Raw genomic sequence first — 14,665 nt, forward strand, 5'->3', positions numbered from 1 at the left:
AGAGGTGAAAACCTAGCTTTATTACAAGGATAACAAGGCGGATACATCCTGTTTTCTACTCCACCACCAATATGAATCTATGCATTCATTCTGCAAATACGGATGTACGAGGCCTGGCCGGCTGCGAGGGTCTTCAGGTGAGTGAGATGGGTTCGGCCTCTAAGGGAGAGTGAGTTCTCCGCAAGGGTTCTCTTGGTCACTTGCAAAACACCCTCCAGACTAGGAAGGGGCAACTGCACCTCCTCCAGGAAGCCTGCTGACACCAGGGGTTCCTGCTGGCACCTGCCGACCATGGCCCTTTTCAGCTTCGTGGGGCTCCTCGGTGGGCTCTGTGAGAACCGCGAAGCAACAGCAGGTGGAGAGCGCGCGGGAAAGAGAAAAGCGCGTGGCAGAGGGGAGAGCGCGCGTCGCTCTCTCCTCGGGACCCGGCTGTGGCGCCCCCTGCAGGACGCCTGGAGCACCTGCGCCGCGGACACCTGCTGGTCTCCGCCGGCGTCGTTCCTTCCGGATCCCGTTAACAAAGTGGGCCTGGGAACGCTTGGTTTGAAGCGAGGCCAAGCTGCGTCTGTTTACCACCTGCACCTGATTAACTGGCCGCCCCGTGAGCGCTGAGTAAAGGAGCCCAAGCCCCGCGTCACGGGAAGGCCCCGCGCGCCTCCCCAGCCCCCCGGGCCAGCCCCCGGCCCGCCTCAGGGTCGGCGTCGCGCTCCCTCGCCTCACCGTTTCCTGCTCCGGTGAGTTTGCTCAGCCGCAATCACCGCCCCAGTCCTCATCGAAATCACATCGACTGCTGCTGTTTTGAGTGCTTTGAGGTAGACACTCGGCTAGGCGCTGTGCATCCAATTTCTTTTAATCTTCTCAGTCGCCCTTCGGGAGGGCGTTTCAGCCGTGTGTTACCGACGACTGAGGCTTACAGAGAAGCAAGCGGCTCTCGTGGTTAGGCAGCGACAGGGTCAGGCTAGAGCCACAAGAGGGCGCTCCTCATTTTCTATGTTCTAGGCGGCCTCGCTTTTCCCGGGGAACCCACACTGTATTTTGACTCCTGTAGAAACCCATGTAAACACCGTCTGTCTGTCTGTCTGTGTGTCTGTATGCATGTATGCATGCATGTATATGTATGTGTGCATGTTTGTGTGTATGTGTGTTTATGTGCATGTATATTTGTATGTGAGTGTGTGCATGCATGTTTATGTGTGCATGTGTATGCATGTGTATGTATGTGTGTATTGGGTGTGCATGCACGTGCATGCATGGATGTATGTGTATGTGTGCATGTGTGTGTTGTGTGTTTATATGTACATATGTATCATATAACACTATTATATGTTTATATGTATGTATGTATGTACTGGAGGGACTGGGCAGCATCAGGAAGCGGGCTGCAGGTATTATGAGCACATTTCTGGAACTGGAAATTATGTTACATCTGTTGTGACAGGAGGCAGAATTTTTGAATTAGGCATTGTGTACGATTTGGGAAGTTGGTCATCAGTACCATATGGGGTGATACTGTAAAGCTACCAGAGGCCTTTGTGAGTTTTGGCTGCCAAGCCACATCATGTGTGCATGCCTGCAAGCTTACACACTTTTCTAGATCTTCCTGTCAGGTTAGTCCTGGGTTCTCTTGCGTTGGTAACATTCAGGGTTAAAGTCTGGAGCAGCTGCTTTCCTCTGCCTAAGGTAGTCTAATGACACCAGCCTTCCTTGCCGCCAACCCCCAACTCCACAATTTCCCCTTACTCTCAAGCCTTGGTCTGACTGATGGTTCGCCATGTCTAAGTAGCACTTACTCTTTTTTATTTTTTTTTTTAAAGATTTTATTTATTTATTTGAGAGAGAGACAGTGAGAGAGAGCATGAGCGAGGAGAAGGTCAGAGAGAGAAGCAGACTCCCCATGGAGCTGGGAGCCCGATGTGGGACTTGATCCCGGGACTCCAGGATCATGACCCGAGCCGAAGGCAGTCGTCCAACCAACTGAGCCACCCAGGCGTCCCGCACTTACTCTTTTTAAAAAAAAATTTATATGTAAATATCTATTTTGTACACCTTCCACTTTGATCAATGATAACACAAAGGAATATATAGATGTGTACAATATGCCCTTAAAAATATTTGTTTTTGTTTTTAAAGATTTTATTTATTTATTTGTCAGAGAGAGAGAGAGAGTAAGCACAGGCAGACAGAGAGGCAGAGGGAGAAGCAGGCTCCCTGCTGAGCAAGGAGCCTGATGTGGGACTCGATCCCAGCACACTGGGATCATGACCTGAGCCAAAGGCAGCCACTTAACCAACTGAGCCACCCAGGTGTCCCTGCCCGTAAAAATATTTCTTAATTCATTTTTTTATTGAAATATAGTTGACACACAATGTTACATTAGTGTCAGGTGTTCAACATAGTGATCTGACAACTCTGTACACTTATGCAAGTGTAGCTACCATCTGTTTCATTAAATTACCATTATTAAAGTACCATTATTAAAATTATTAGACATTATCAAAATACCATTGATTATATTCTTTATGATACCTTTTATCCCTGTGACTTAATTATTATATAAGTGGAAACCTGTACCTCACACCCTCCCTTCCCCCGCTTTGCCTATCCCTCCCCCGGCATTCTTTTCTCTGGCAACCACCAGTTTGTTCTCTGAATTTATGGGTCTATTTCTGCCTTGTTTGTTCATTTGTTTTGTTTTTTAGAATCCACATGTAAGTGGACTCATATGGTATTTTCTTGTCTCTGTTGGAGTTATTTCACTTAGCATAATACCCTCTAGGTCTAGAGGGAAATCCTTCCAGTGGGCAGATTTGTGAGCAGTACCCTTGTTTGTCCCTTCTGTATGGTGGCCTGAGGTAGTTTATGTGGACTCCTAGGCAGCAGTGAATAATCTGGTTAGGAGACTGGATGGAACAGGTGTGGCAGCTCCAAGACCCAGGATTCTGGAGAAGCATATGATTGAACCACAAGAGTGAGCACAAAACCTGTAGATCTTTATGTTGACCGTCAGTACCCAGTGGAAGAGTCACCCTGCAACCATGTACACAAAATGACTCATCTGGTAGATGTCTGTCAGCTTATGCCCTTGGTCACCCCAGTGCTCACACAGCGGGTCCATGGGTGGTGGAGCTGTAATAGCAGGGACAGAGGCTCTGCAGGGATTGCCTCTGACTGAAGCTGGTCCAGTTACTGTCACTGCTGAATATCCAGTGTGTTGGTGGCAGAGCCCAAAAATGAACTCTTAATATGGTACCACTTCTTAAGGAATCCGGCTAGATTTGCTGGCAAGTTGTGGCTATCAGGCCTTTTTTACGCTACGGGGTCCATCCTTTACGGAAGAGATCCCTTCAGATACCTGTTTTCCTTTCTGTGCTTTGTTGGTTTCATCAAAGGTTTACAGAGTGTCTGCTTCTGACAAGGGATCCCATGTAACAGCTTTTCATACTAGGGGCCTCTTTTTTTTACAGTGAAGGAGGTGTGATAGTCAGCGTTTGAGCCAGAATCACCTGGGCCTACCATATGCCGTATTGCATAGGAGCCAAACAGAAGGTTGGAATGGCCTCTGATGCCTTTTACCTCTCAGCTGGAATCAGCTGGCCGCAGATGTCAACTCTGACATTGAGATAGGGCCTCAAAGGCACCCGGGGACTCTGGATGCTTATGTTTTCATAGAGGCTAGAGGCCAGATGAGTAGGAGCACAGTTTTGGGAGGGTATGTTTGTGGGACACTAGCTATCTAGGAGCAGGGGCGAGGGAAGAGCTGCAGAAGATGGTGGCAGACAACCAAACAAAACCCACAGATAGGTCTCTACATCAGCTGTCTGTGGTTCTGACCAATGCCTCTGAGGGAACATGTGGGAGTCTGTACTTTAAAAACCTCTAGAGGTGAGCTGGGTACTCGTGCAGGCTTGGGAACCATGTAAAGGTGGAAAGAAGCTCAAACACGGAGCAGAAAGAGGCAGATGTAAGTCCTGGCTTTACTGCTTGCCCACGGTGACCTCCCTTCATAAAGAGGTTCCGGCTTACTCATATATACTCTTTTCTCATTTGTAAAGTTGGGCTATATCAGATGGGATAGCAGTGTGTGAACCATTATTAAGTGAGTTAATATATATAAGGCACATAAAGCGGTGTCTGAGAAGCACCAGAGTACTATGAAAACATCAGCTACTGGAGTGCCTGGGGGGCTCAGTTACTTAAGTGTCTGCCTTTGGCTCAGGTTATGATCCTCAGGGTCTTGGGATCAAGCCCCATGTTGGGCTCTCTGCTCAGTGGGGAGTCTGCTTCTTCCTCTCCCTCTGTGCTCTCTCTCTTAAATAAATAAAGTCTTTTAAAAAAATCAGCTATTTTTAATGTGCACAGAAGAAGGACTGAAGAGGGCCAAAGACAGACCTGAATTTTCCCTATCAGCGCTTCCAGAATCCAGCAGTGGGGGCCAGGGCTCCCCTTCCTTTCTTTCTCTTCCCCCTACTTTTTATTTGGAAATAATTTCAAACTTACATGCCAACATAAAATAGTGCGAGTAGCACCCATATCCCCTTTACTCAGATTCACCTCTCAGGACACTTTGCTCCTGTTTGTCATTTGTGTTCTTGATCGCTCTTCTCTCTGTAAATATGTGGAGTATTTGTATGGACACATTTATATACATGAAAATACACTTATATATGCATATACATGTGTATACACGCATGTATATACATATGCATATACACATATATGTGTATGTATAGGTATCATATATGCATGCATGTGTGCATTTTTCTGAATAGTTTATGGAAGTTACGTGCATTATGGCCTTTAGCCCTAAATACTGCATTATACTCAATACTAAACTACAATACTAAATCTACCAAATACTGCAATAGGGGTAGTCTCTTGTCTCACAGTACAGTTATCAACCTCACAAAGTTGCACTGATACAGTATTTTACCTAATCTTCTGCTCATATTCCAGTTTTATTAGTTGATATAATGATGTCCTCCAGAGCACTGTCCCCTCTAGTATAGGCTCCAGTGTCATGCCAGGGATTACATGTAGTTGTCATGTCCCCTTAGCTTTCTTTAACCTGGAACATGCCCCTAGCCTTTGTTTGTCTTTTATAACATCGACCTTTCCCCCCCCAGTTTTATTGAGATATAATTGGCATGGAACTTGGTGTAAGTCTTAGAGGTACAAAGTCCCGATCTGTTACACCTATAGATTGTGAAATGATGACCACCCTAGCGTTGGCTAATACCTGCATTATGTCTATAATCACCATTTCATTTTGGGGAGAGAACATTTATGACCTAATCTCTTCGCCACTTTTGAATATATGAAACAATATTATTAACTATAATCACTATGCTGTGCAGTAGATTCCCAGAACTTACTCATCTTCTAACCGGTGCAGAGGTGGAAAGCATATATTGAGGGTCGTCAAGCCCATGGGCAGGCATGTTAAGGTCAGGCTGGACCAGTTCCAGAGTGAGTATACAGTCACATCATTTTCCTTTGGGTCCTAAGAGACACCTCTGTTGTCTGCAGAGTATTAGGTTGTGGTTGTATATACAAGAGCATGTAAGTTATGAGTATAATCTTGCTTCTCTCTGGGAAGGTAAACCATCATTTTAATTATTATTTATTTAGCCCAACTCTGAGGTCTCTGAACTGCTATTTCTTCCTAATAATAACTATAATAATAGTATAAAAAACCAGCAACAATAATGATAATTGCCTGTCTCCCTGGGGTACTGTGAAGATAAAATGAGATAATGAACTAAAAAATGCTTTGTAATCCAAAAAGAACCATCATTATACTGTGTGTGGCTCAATACCTATCATTAGCAATGTGTCTTTGGGTGGGCCACCCCCTTGTAAGTTGAAGAGAGAGTTTATGTGATATTTTTATTTTGGACAGAGTTTGTAGACACAGACTTAACATTTCCCCCCTCTTTTTTGGGGGGGGGACACAACTAACTTGTAATGAGAATCTGCCATAGGCCAGGTGCTTTCTATATACCATCTTACTATAATTAAAAATAAACTTTGTTATTACATAGAATCATTGTTCTTGCTCTTTTTTATCTGAAGTATTTAAGAGCAAGCTGCAGATATGAAACCTCAGCACCTCTAAATACTCCACTGAGTCTTTCCCCCAAATAGTAATTTCCTTAGTAACTACCCTACAGTCCAGTACTCCAAGTGAAAAAAAAAGAAAAGTCCAGGGGCGCCTGGGTGGCTCAGTGGGTTAAGCCGCTGCCTTCAGCTCAGGTCATGATCTCAGGGTCCTGGGATCGAGTCCCACATCGGGCTCTCTGTTCAAGGGGAGCCTGCTTCCCTTCCTCTCTCTCTCTGCCTGCCTTTCTGCCTACTTGTGATCTCTCTCTCTCTCTCTGTCAAATAAATAAATCTTAAAAGAAAAAAAAAAAAAGAAAAATCAACACTAATACATTTCCATCCAAGTTTTCCCAGCTGTCCCAACGATGTTATTTTTTCCCTTTCTGGTCTAGGATCGAGCCCAGGCTCACACATATTTAGTTGTCATGGCTCTTTAGTCTCCTTCAGCCTGGAATGGTTCCTCAGTATTTCCTTGAGTTGCATGACCTAGAAAGATTTACAGAGTAGTGACCTTTCCATTCCAAAGGTTGACCTTCAGTGTGGGTCTGGCTGCTGTGTTCCAATGAGCAGACTCGTGCCATATGTTCTCAGCAGGAATTACACGGACAGGATGCTGTGCTCTTGGGGCATCAGCCCCCAAGCTGATGGTCACTCTTCCTGTTAATATCTGATGGGATTTATCCCGACCACCTTGTCAAGTTGGTTTCTGCCAGATTTCTCCACCGATAAAGCCACCGTTTCCCCCCGCATTGTGATTAGTAAATATTTTGTGGGAAGATATTCTGAAATTACATCAGTATCCTGTTACTCATTAAATCTCTACTCATCTGGGGGCGCCTGGGTGGCTCAGTGGGTTAAGCCGCTGCCTTCGGCTCAGATCATGATCCCAGGGTCCTGGGATCGAGCCCCACATCGGGCTCTCTGCTCAGCGGGGAGCCTGCTTCCTCCTCTTTCTCTGCCTGCCTCTCTGCCTGCTTGTGATCTCTGTCTGTCAAATAAATAAATAAAATCTTAAAAAAAAAAATCTCTACTCATCCGCCTTAGCAACTACTAATAACTTACGCCATGGTTGCCAAATGGTGATTGTCCATTTCCATCATTCCATTTCCACTTATTAGTTGGCATTTTACTGTAAGAAATAATTTTTTCTTCTTCCCCACTTATTTATTTACCCATTTTTATCTTTAAGTTTTCATGAACTCTCATTTTATTCAATAGGCTGTAAACCATCACTATCACTTATTTTGAAGTTTCAAATATCCAAGTTTGGCTAATGGGACCCCTTCCAGCTGACTCCTTAGTCCTTTTGACATATCTTCATTAACCTACATGCACTTCCTTACTTTCTGACACAGCAGAATATTCCAGATTCGTCTTGGACTTGTACTCATTTATTTATTGATATCTTTAAGGTCTTATAGATTCTTACTTATTCAATGGTTGTAACCCATCACTACCCCATTATTTATTTCACAGTAACTGCTCCTTTCACCTCTAATCTGTCTCCCTTCAGAGTCATCCTATATTTCACCAGATCAATCTTCTAAAATCTTACCTTAGCCTACTGTCATTATCTTTTGAACAACTGGCAGCTTTGAAGAAGCAGAAAAAAAATCGAAGTTTCCCACCTGGCATTCAAGACACCCCATACTCCATCCTCATCATCCCTGGTATCTAATTTCCCATGATCTTCCTCATTTGCTTCTCAGTGGGTGTCCTAAGCACCTCCCCTCCTCCTATTCTTTCCCCCACTCCTTCCCCCCTCCCTTCCTACCCTCCATATTTATCTAGAAGCTACAACGTTTCAGGTGTGGTACTGAGAATATGGAGTGAATGAAACAAAGTTCTTGTCGTTGTGTAGCTTATCATGGAGACAGAAAATAATCATGGGAATACATATACATCAGGTGATAATAAATGTTGTGAGAACAAAGCAGGATACTGAGATAGAGTGGATTTTGTGTGAGGGAAGGTGTGTTTCTCTCTGCCCGTGTGTGTGCAGCCTGAGTGCAATTTTATGTAGAGCTCATCTAGTACTGACTTTGCTTGTGTTGTTTCTTCTGTTTCACATGCTATCTCCTGTTGACATTTGAGCTTGAATCTGAAGAAGTGAGATTCTTTTTCCCGTCTGCATGAAGTTTTCCCAAACACAGTGACCTTTCCTCTTCTGAGCAAATAAAACTTGGTAGAAAACATGAATCTGTATATTACAGGATGATATATTAAATTGATAAAATTAGGCTCGGCAGTATAAATGGCACACGTTTTTGAGGTTAAGAGCTAATCTTGTCTGTATATTTGTTTTTCCCTCTTCTATCCTCTCTCTCTCTGTGCCATTAGGAGATGCTTAATCAGTTTAAATTAAATATAAATAAAATAATCAGCGAAAATGGACTTAAAAGAGAGGAAGGATGGTGAGACTTTCAGGAGTTAATGGGTAGGTGACTGTAGCAGCCCTTTCCAGAATGCTGAGCTGTGATCACATCCAGTTCTAGCTTTTGTTGGTTTGAAGACTCGGAGTCTCTTCTACTAGGGTTTTATTTTCTAAATTTCAGAGATGGCAGATGATTGACTGAATGTTTCACATCAGATTTCAATGTCAGCTGCTCATGGTGGTTATTTCTGATTGATTTTACTTCCTGGTAAATTCTTGCAACAGACCTCAGGAAAAAAAAAATCACAATGTCCGAACTGTCGTTAGCCTAAAGCAAGCAAGTAAGCAAAATACAAGTCTGTAATCAATTAGGCCAAACTCCTCCACGTTATTGGAGTTTTCTATTTTTTCCTACCCTTAAATAAACAGTATCTGCCAAATTTAAAGTTTAGGCTAGATACTTTCTGCTCTGAATCCCTGAAGTGTTTCCCAGGTTGTTTCTGCTTTTCCAACGCGGCTTTTCAAGAGGGCTATGATGAATTGCACGGATAGTGCTGTAGGTGGCGCTGTGTACTCAGTGCATGGTGGTCCTCGCGTCTCCAAGAGGTTCGTTTGGAGATGGCGTCTGGCATCTTTTTAGTTAAACTTGATCTATCTGCTCAGCTTCTGTGGAGCAAGTCTGAGAAACAGATTAGCCGATTTCTGACCCTAAACGGAAGGTCAGCCGTTATGTGCTCAAATGCAGCGTTCACCCCAGCCTGGATCATGTCCCGCGCTGGGCTTTGGAATTACGCCCCCAGGCTATGAAAATGACCCTAAGGTGTTTCTTCGGAGCCTCTGCCTAGCTGCCTTTTCTGGGCTTTGTGCGTGGAAGCAGAGACTACAGCAGAGTCACATTCTAATCCTACGAGGATAGAGGAGTTGGGTTGGACATAACTCATCAGCTTCTTTTGGAGCAGCAAGGCTGCTTGGTGTTGGAGGAGGCAGAGCTCAATTTCTGAATCCAATATTGCCCTTGAAAGTGGGCACCTACTTGAATGAGGCCTTTGTTGCTCCTACCCTGCTCCCAAGTCTTGGAGCTTGTTGTTGTTGTTAAAAACCTTCGTGACCGAATATTCGGGAAACTCCCCATCTCAGACATCCTTTGTGCTCTGTGATTGTGTACTGCTCAGCACTAAGAACAGGGTGCCGAGCAGATCATTTGTCAGCCAAGCTGCGGGATCTCAAATTCCTTAATTAAGCTTGCAGGTTTCAGGTTTCAGAAAATGAATCCATGTCTTACTTTTATAGAATACGAACATGTAGAACTGAGAGAATTGGAAAGCACCTTAGAACAGTGTGCTACACGACCTTCTATTATATTACAATTCTGATTCCCTAAACACATTGACTAAAGGCATGTCTAACTTGGAGTGTCCCTTATATTTTCTTGCATCAAAGGAATGAGATGTCACTTCCCGTCACATTTCTGTAATGAAGTTATTGAAGTTTAATTTGATTTTTTTTTTTCCTGTTTATTGTTTTCTGATGACCTCTCTTCTTACTTGTGACCAGTAGATGGCTCTGTGATGTTCTTGGATTGACACATGTTTGTTTGGTGCCCCTAAATATATGAGGTTAATTCACTTCTGCCCTGGCCAGTGGGGAAATCTTGGGCTGTGTGATTCAGCCCCACAGGTGACAAGAAGGGCGGTTGAAGGCTTCCTTGCCCCTTGCCCCCATCAGCATCTCTGCCCTTGGTATCTGGATTTTTTGAGAGCCTCCGTTTGTGTGTGTGTGTGTGGAAAGGGGTTGTCCCATGGAGTAGTCAGAGGATGGAGCCGTCAGATACTGAGTCTGGGCCATGTGGCTGGCAGTCCTTCTGGATGGTCAGGGGACAGTGTGCTGGCTACTGTCAATAACAGATCATCTCCAGATGGCAGAGGAAAGGCTGATTAGCACGGCTGCTCTGATTTTAGGCATAGAGTGCCTTCTTGAATAGAATTGAGTCTGGGTCATTGTGAGCATGAAGTCAGTTTCCATTTGGTTTTCTGGTGCTGGCGGTCGTTGCCTGAAGGCAGGGGAACGTGGGGACACATCTCTGGATGTTGCCTGTCCTTCTGTCCACATATCTCTCCAAATGAAGGCCCTTTGTCAATTCCTCGCATCTCTCCTCTTTTATCACCCTTCCCTCCTCCTTCCCCATCACTCACCCTAGGGTTGTTTGTGCCCAATCACATGTTTTTCTAAATCTTTGTGTCTTACTTTTTGAGGTAGAGATTGCTAGTGCTCACTCACATCTGGCTTCTCTTTCCCTCTTGGGCACATGCGAAGACAAAGCTTTCCCATCTCTTATCGTCAGGTAGGACCGTGTGACTTGTTCTAGCCAAAAAAAAAATATGAATGGAAATGATTCTTAAATGGTTCCATGGAGTATGGATCGAACTCTGTACCCACTGCCCACCCCCCATGCATATGTTGAAGTCTTAACACTCAGGGCTTTAGAATGTGACTGTTTTTGGAGATGGGGCCTTTAAAAAGGTAATTTTGGTAAAATGAGATCAAAAGGGGGGTTGCCTAATCCAGTGTGACTGCTTCCTATAAGAAGAGGACGAGGTCAGGGAAGTGCATGTAGAGAGGGAAGACCACAAGGAGAATGCAACAAGAAGGTGGCCGTTTGCAAGCCAAGCAGAGAGGCCTCAGGAGAAGCCAAACTGGTGGACAACTTGGCTTTGGACTTCCAGCCATCAGAACTGTGAAAAATAAATTTCTGTTGTTTTAGCCGCCCAGTTTGCAGTATTTTGTTATGGCAGCCTGAGCAGACTAATACACAGGCTGAAGAATTTTAAATTGAATTTTGAATTTTAAATTTTAAACTGAGCTCCCCATTTTCTCTCTTCTTTTGCTGTACTGACCTTCGTGTGTTCTAGATGATGTTGCTAGAGAGTGAGGAGGAAGGCCCAACTCAACCAAGTTGTCTTGTGCTAAAGCCGCTGATGTTTCTGGTTTGGTTTTTGCTGTAGGATAGCCTGATATGAGTCCGGTGGACTGATTCAACCTGGACTTTGCCTTTCGAAAACAAAAAGCTAAGCATATGACCTTTTAGATCTACAGTTGCATGGGAGGAATCCTCCTTGAGGCAAGGGATGCGTCACGTTTGAATGCATGAATAGGGCTGGCTCACAGAGTAACTGGGAATTGGAGGTGAAAAGAATTGGTTAATACATCAAAATATTCTACTGCAACAATTACACAGGCTCTCAGTGGATCTAAGAAGGTTCCTCTTAGTGTTCAAGCTGTGCCCCACAGGTCGCAGAGATTTGCTAAGATGCTTCTGGTGGGTGACACAGACAAGGTGAGCCTCTGGCTTTTCTCTCTTTAATTAGAGCAGCTCTACTTTTATCTGTTCAGAGTTCTGTGTTTTCATTTAAATGAAGAGTTCTATTGCTAAAAAAAGTTTTTAGAAAATCACTGCAGTAGTTCCAAACAGTCAAATACATACAGATTTTGTGAGTATGTACAGTCTTTGCAGGTTGAAGTTTTGTTCGATTCAGGGAGAGCACTATATGGATGAGTTCAAGGTCATGGGGGCTCAGTTCTGCTCAGTTCCTTGACCAAAAAAAAAATCTCTGACCCATGGAAATAGATCTGTGCAAAGTAGAAGATTTACTTATTGTGGGTCTTCGTATTATTTTATGTTTAAAAAGGTATTTATGGAAGACACCAATGGCATATAGTGGTTCAGTAGTGATACTAGAACCAAGGCCTGAACTCTGGCTTTCATATGCTGTCACTCCCCATCCTGCACTGACAGCAGATATTGCTAATTGATCACAGAACTAATTGCCACAAAGTTCAGATATGGTCCTGCCATTCTTCTCAACACAGTGCTCTGGGCAACCTCTTCCAGCTAACTGATGTTAGCACATTCAATGAGACCTCTTTTAGAATCTTTATGCATAATCAATAATGATTGGGATTCGTTATCTGTGTCTTTGAATGCTGGGATTTAGAGCTGTAGTAAAGTTGGTACCTTGGTGGTTAGTACATCTGGAAGCCCACAGTGGCCGTGCTGATTTAAATTTAAATTCGAAGTGTGTTCTATGTAAAGGTCCTGTTGAATCTGAGTATTTGAAAAGAGAATGGGTCAGGATTCTGGCTGATAACAAATAGCACACCCAAAGTGATTTACTGTAGAGAATTTACTGAAGGGACTATGACAGGGTTCAGGGCAGGATCAAGGAACCCTAAAAGGGATGGTGAAGCATCCAGGTACAGGTACAAGTAAAAATAAATTCTCATCTTCTGGCTTGAATGCAAACAGAGGAACAGTGTTTGAGGATACTGGGGAGAATGGGAGACCAGGAAGAGGGATCTTCTATAGGAACTGGGCCTTAGGCTGAGGGACATAGCTAGGGGAGATGGAGCATAGAGGGACAGGGGGAGCAACATCCTGATCCTTCTTTCCTTCTGCCAGTTAATCTCTCAGTGCTTTTAGTGTCTGAGCCCTATTTACTGAACAGACCTTTCACTGAATTCTTTGCAGTTTAATGAGAAAGCCAGAGGTTAAGGAGCTCAGGTGATGCAGACCATAGAGGTCAGCTTCCAGGGTACAGAGAGTGGAGGAGAGATCTGGCGGGTGGGATGAAGAGTAATCAGCTTGGGGAAGAGGGACTTGATCTGACATGTTCATTGCCATATCTCCAACATGGGTGCTGGACACACAGTAAGTACTCAACATGCATCTGTTGAATGAATGAATAGATATCCTGCATACCAGACATGTGGCCTTTATACCAAAATGCCCATCTCAGAATTTAGGAATTATCGAGGCATTCTATAGAAGTGTCAGACATGGCCTTTATCCACTGGGAAGTTGACTTTTAGCATATGATTAAAACAATATGCTTAATTTGTTTCTGCTCACCTATAAAGAGTTGGTTGGATGATCCAAAGAGGTTATATACATTTCACAAAGAACTTCCACTTCCATTTCACTTACGTATTACTGTATAACAAATCACCTGGAAACTTCGTGACTTAAAGCAATTATTCCATTTTGCTTACAGTTTTTGGTGTCAGGAATTCCAGAAAGACTCAGCTGAGTGTTAGCTGGGTGGCTGGGGGCTGGGAGGATCCATTCCCGAGATGGCCTCTTCAACTCCTATCTGGGGTCTTGGGGGTTTCTTGGCCTCTCTTTATCCACGTGGCTTCACCCTACAGGGCTCCTCCAAATGTCTTGGGATTCTCAGAGTATGTTGATCTCAGGGGAGTAGCACTTTTTCACTGGTGGCCACAGGGCCAGCCCAGATTCAAGGTGCTGGGGACAGAGGCTCCACATCATGATGGGGGAGTAGCAAGTTCACACTGCAGAAGAGCAGGTGGAATGGAAAATGGAAAATGTTGCCAATTTTAGAAGATACAGTCTGTTGTAACTCATTCATACAGCTCTCTACTCAGCTTGTTATTCCAGTTCTTTCTTAGGCCACCTTCTTGATTTTAGCTACAATTTTGTTAACCACATGAATGTATGCTGGACACTGTGCTAATTACTCCTATACAAAATCTCCATTTAAGTCTCACAATCAGCCATGAGTTATTTCCATTTCCCAGAGGAGGAAGATGAAGCCCGGGGAGAACAGTCATCTTGCTTCAGGTCCCTCAGGTAGTAACTCAAACTGGGTTGGTTTTAGAAAGGCTTTATGTATGATGCTTTCAAATACATATAATGCCACAAAATAGAGTTAAGTAAGTAGGTTAGAAAATCATAGCTGAGAGAAAGGGAGGATGAAATGGGTGGGAGGTTAGTGTGCACAGGACCTACCCTCAGGTTCTGGGAACTTGCCTGGCATAGGCTACACATTTGGTATTAAGACTTGTAGTAGACAACACAATGAGAGAAAGGTGAGCATTTCATATGAGTGCGGGGGGCTGGTGTCACTATTCCTATTCTTGAAGCCAAGAAAATGAATACTTGGAAAATGATACTCTCATGGGCCTCCAACACAGCAACCCCCATTGTCTGTTTTCATGGGGCATTTTCTTTCAAAATGCCTCAACACAGATTCAAAAAAATATATATGCAGGGGAGCATTCGATGTCAGGAAGCAATGCCCTTGAGTAAAATCATGCCCTTGGCCACAACCCCCACCATTCAGAGAATGTTAGTCTTGGATAGAGTTATAGGGAGGGTTTCTCAAGTCTCCTTATTTT

General features: G+C 44.0%; 1 long non-coding RNA gene across 1 annotated transcript in view; it reads left to right on the forward strand.

Moving 5' to 3' along the window:
• Positions 1-502: 502 nt before the first annotated feature.
• LOC116591027 overlaps positions 503-14,665 on the forward strand; it is a 74,389-nt gene continuing 60,226 nt past the window's right edge. Inside the window, exon 1 of the long non-coding RNA XR_004285808.1 lies at positions 503-734. This is a non-coding gene — a long non-coding RNA (uncharacterized LOC116591027). The remainder of the gene's footprint in view (positions 735-14,665) is intronic.

The sequence above is a fragment of the Mustela erminea genome, chromosome 5, assembly GCF_009829155.1.
Source record: "Mustela erminea isolate mMusErm1 chromosome 5, mMusErm1.Pri, whole genome shotgun sequence".
Classification (NCBI taxonomy): Eukaryota; Metazoa; Chordata; class Mammalia; order Carnivora; family Mustelidae; genus Mustela; species Mustela erminea.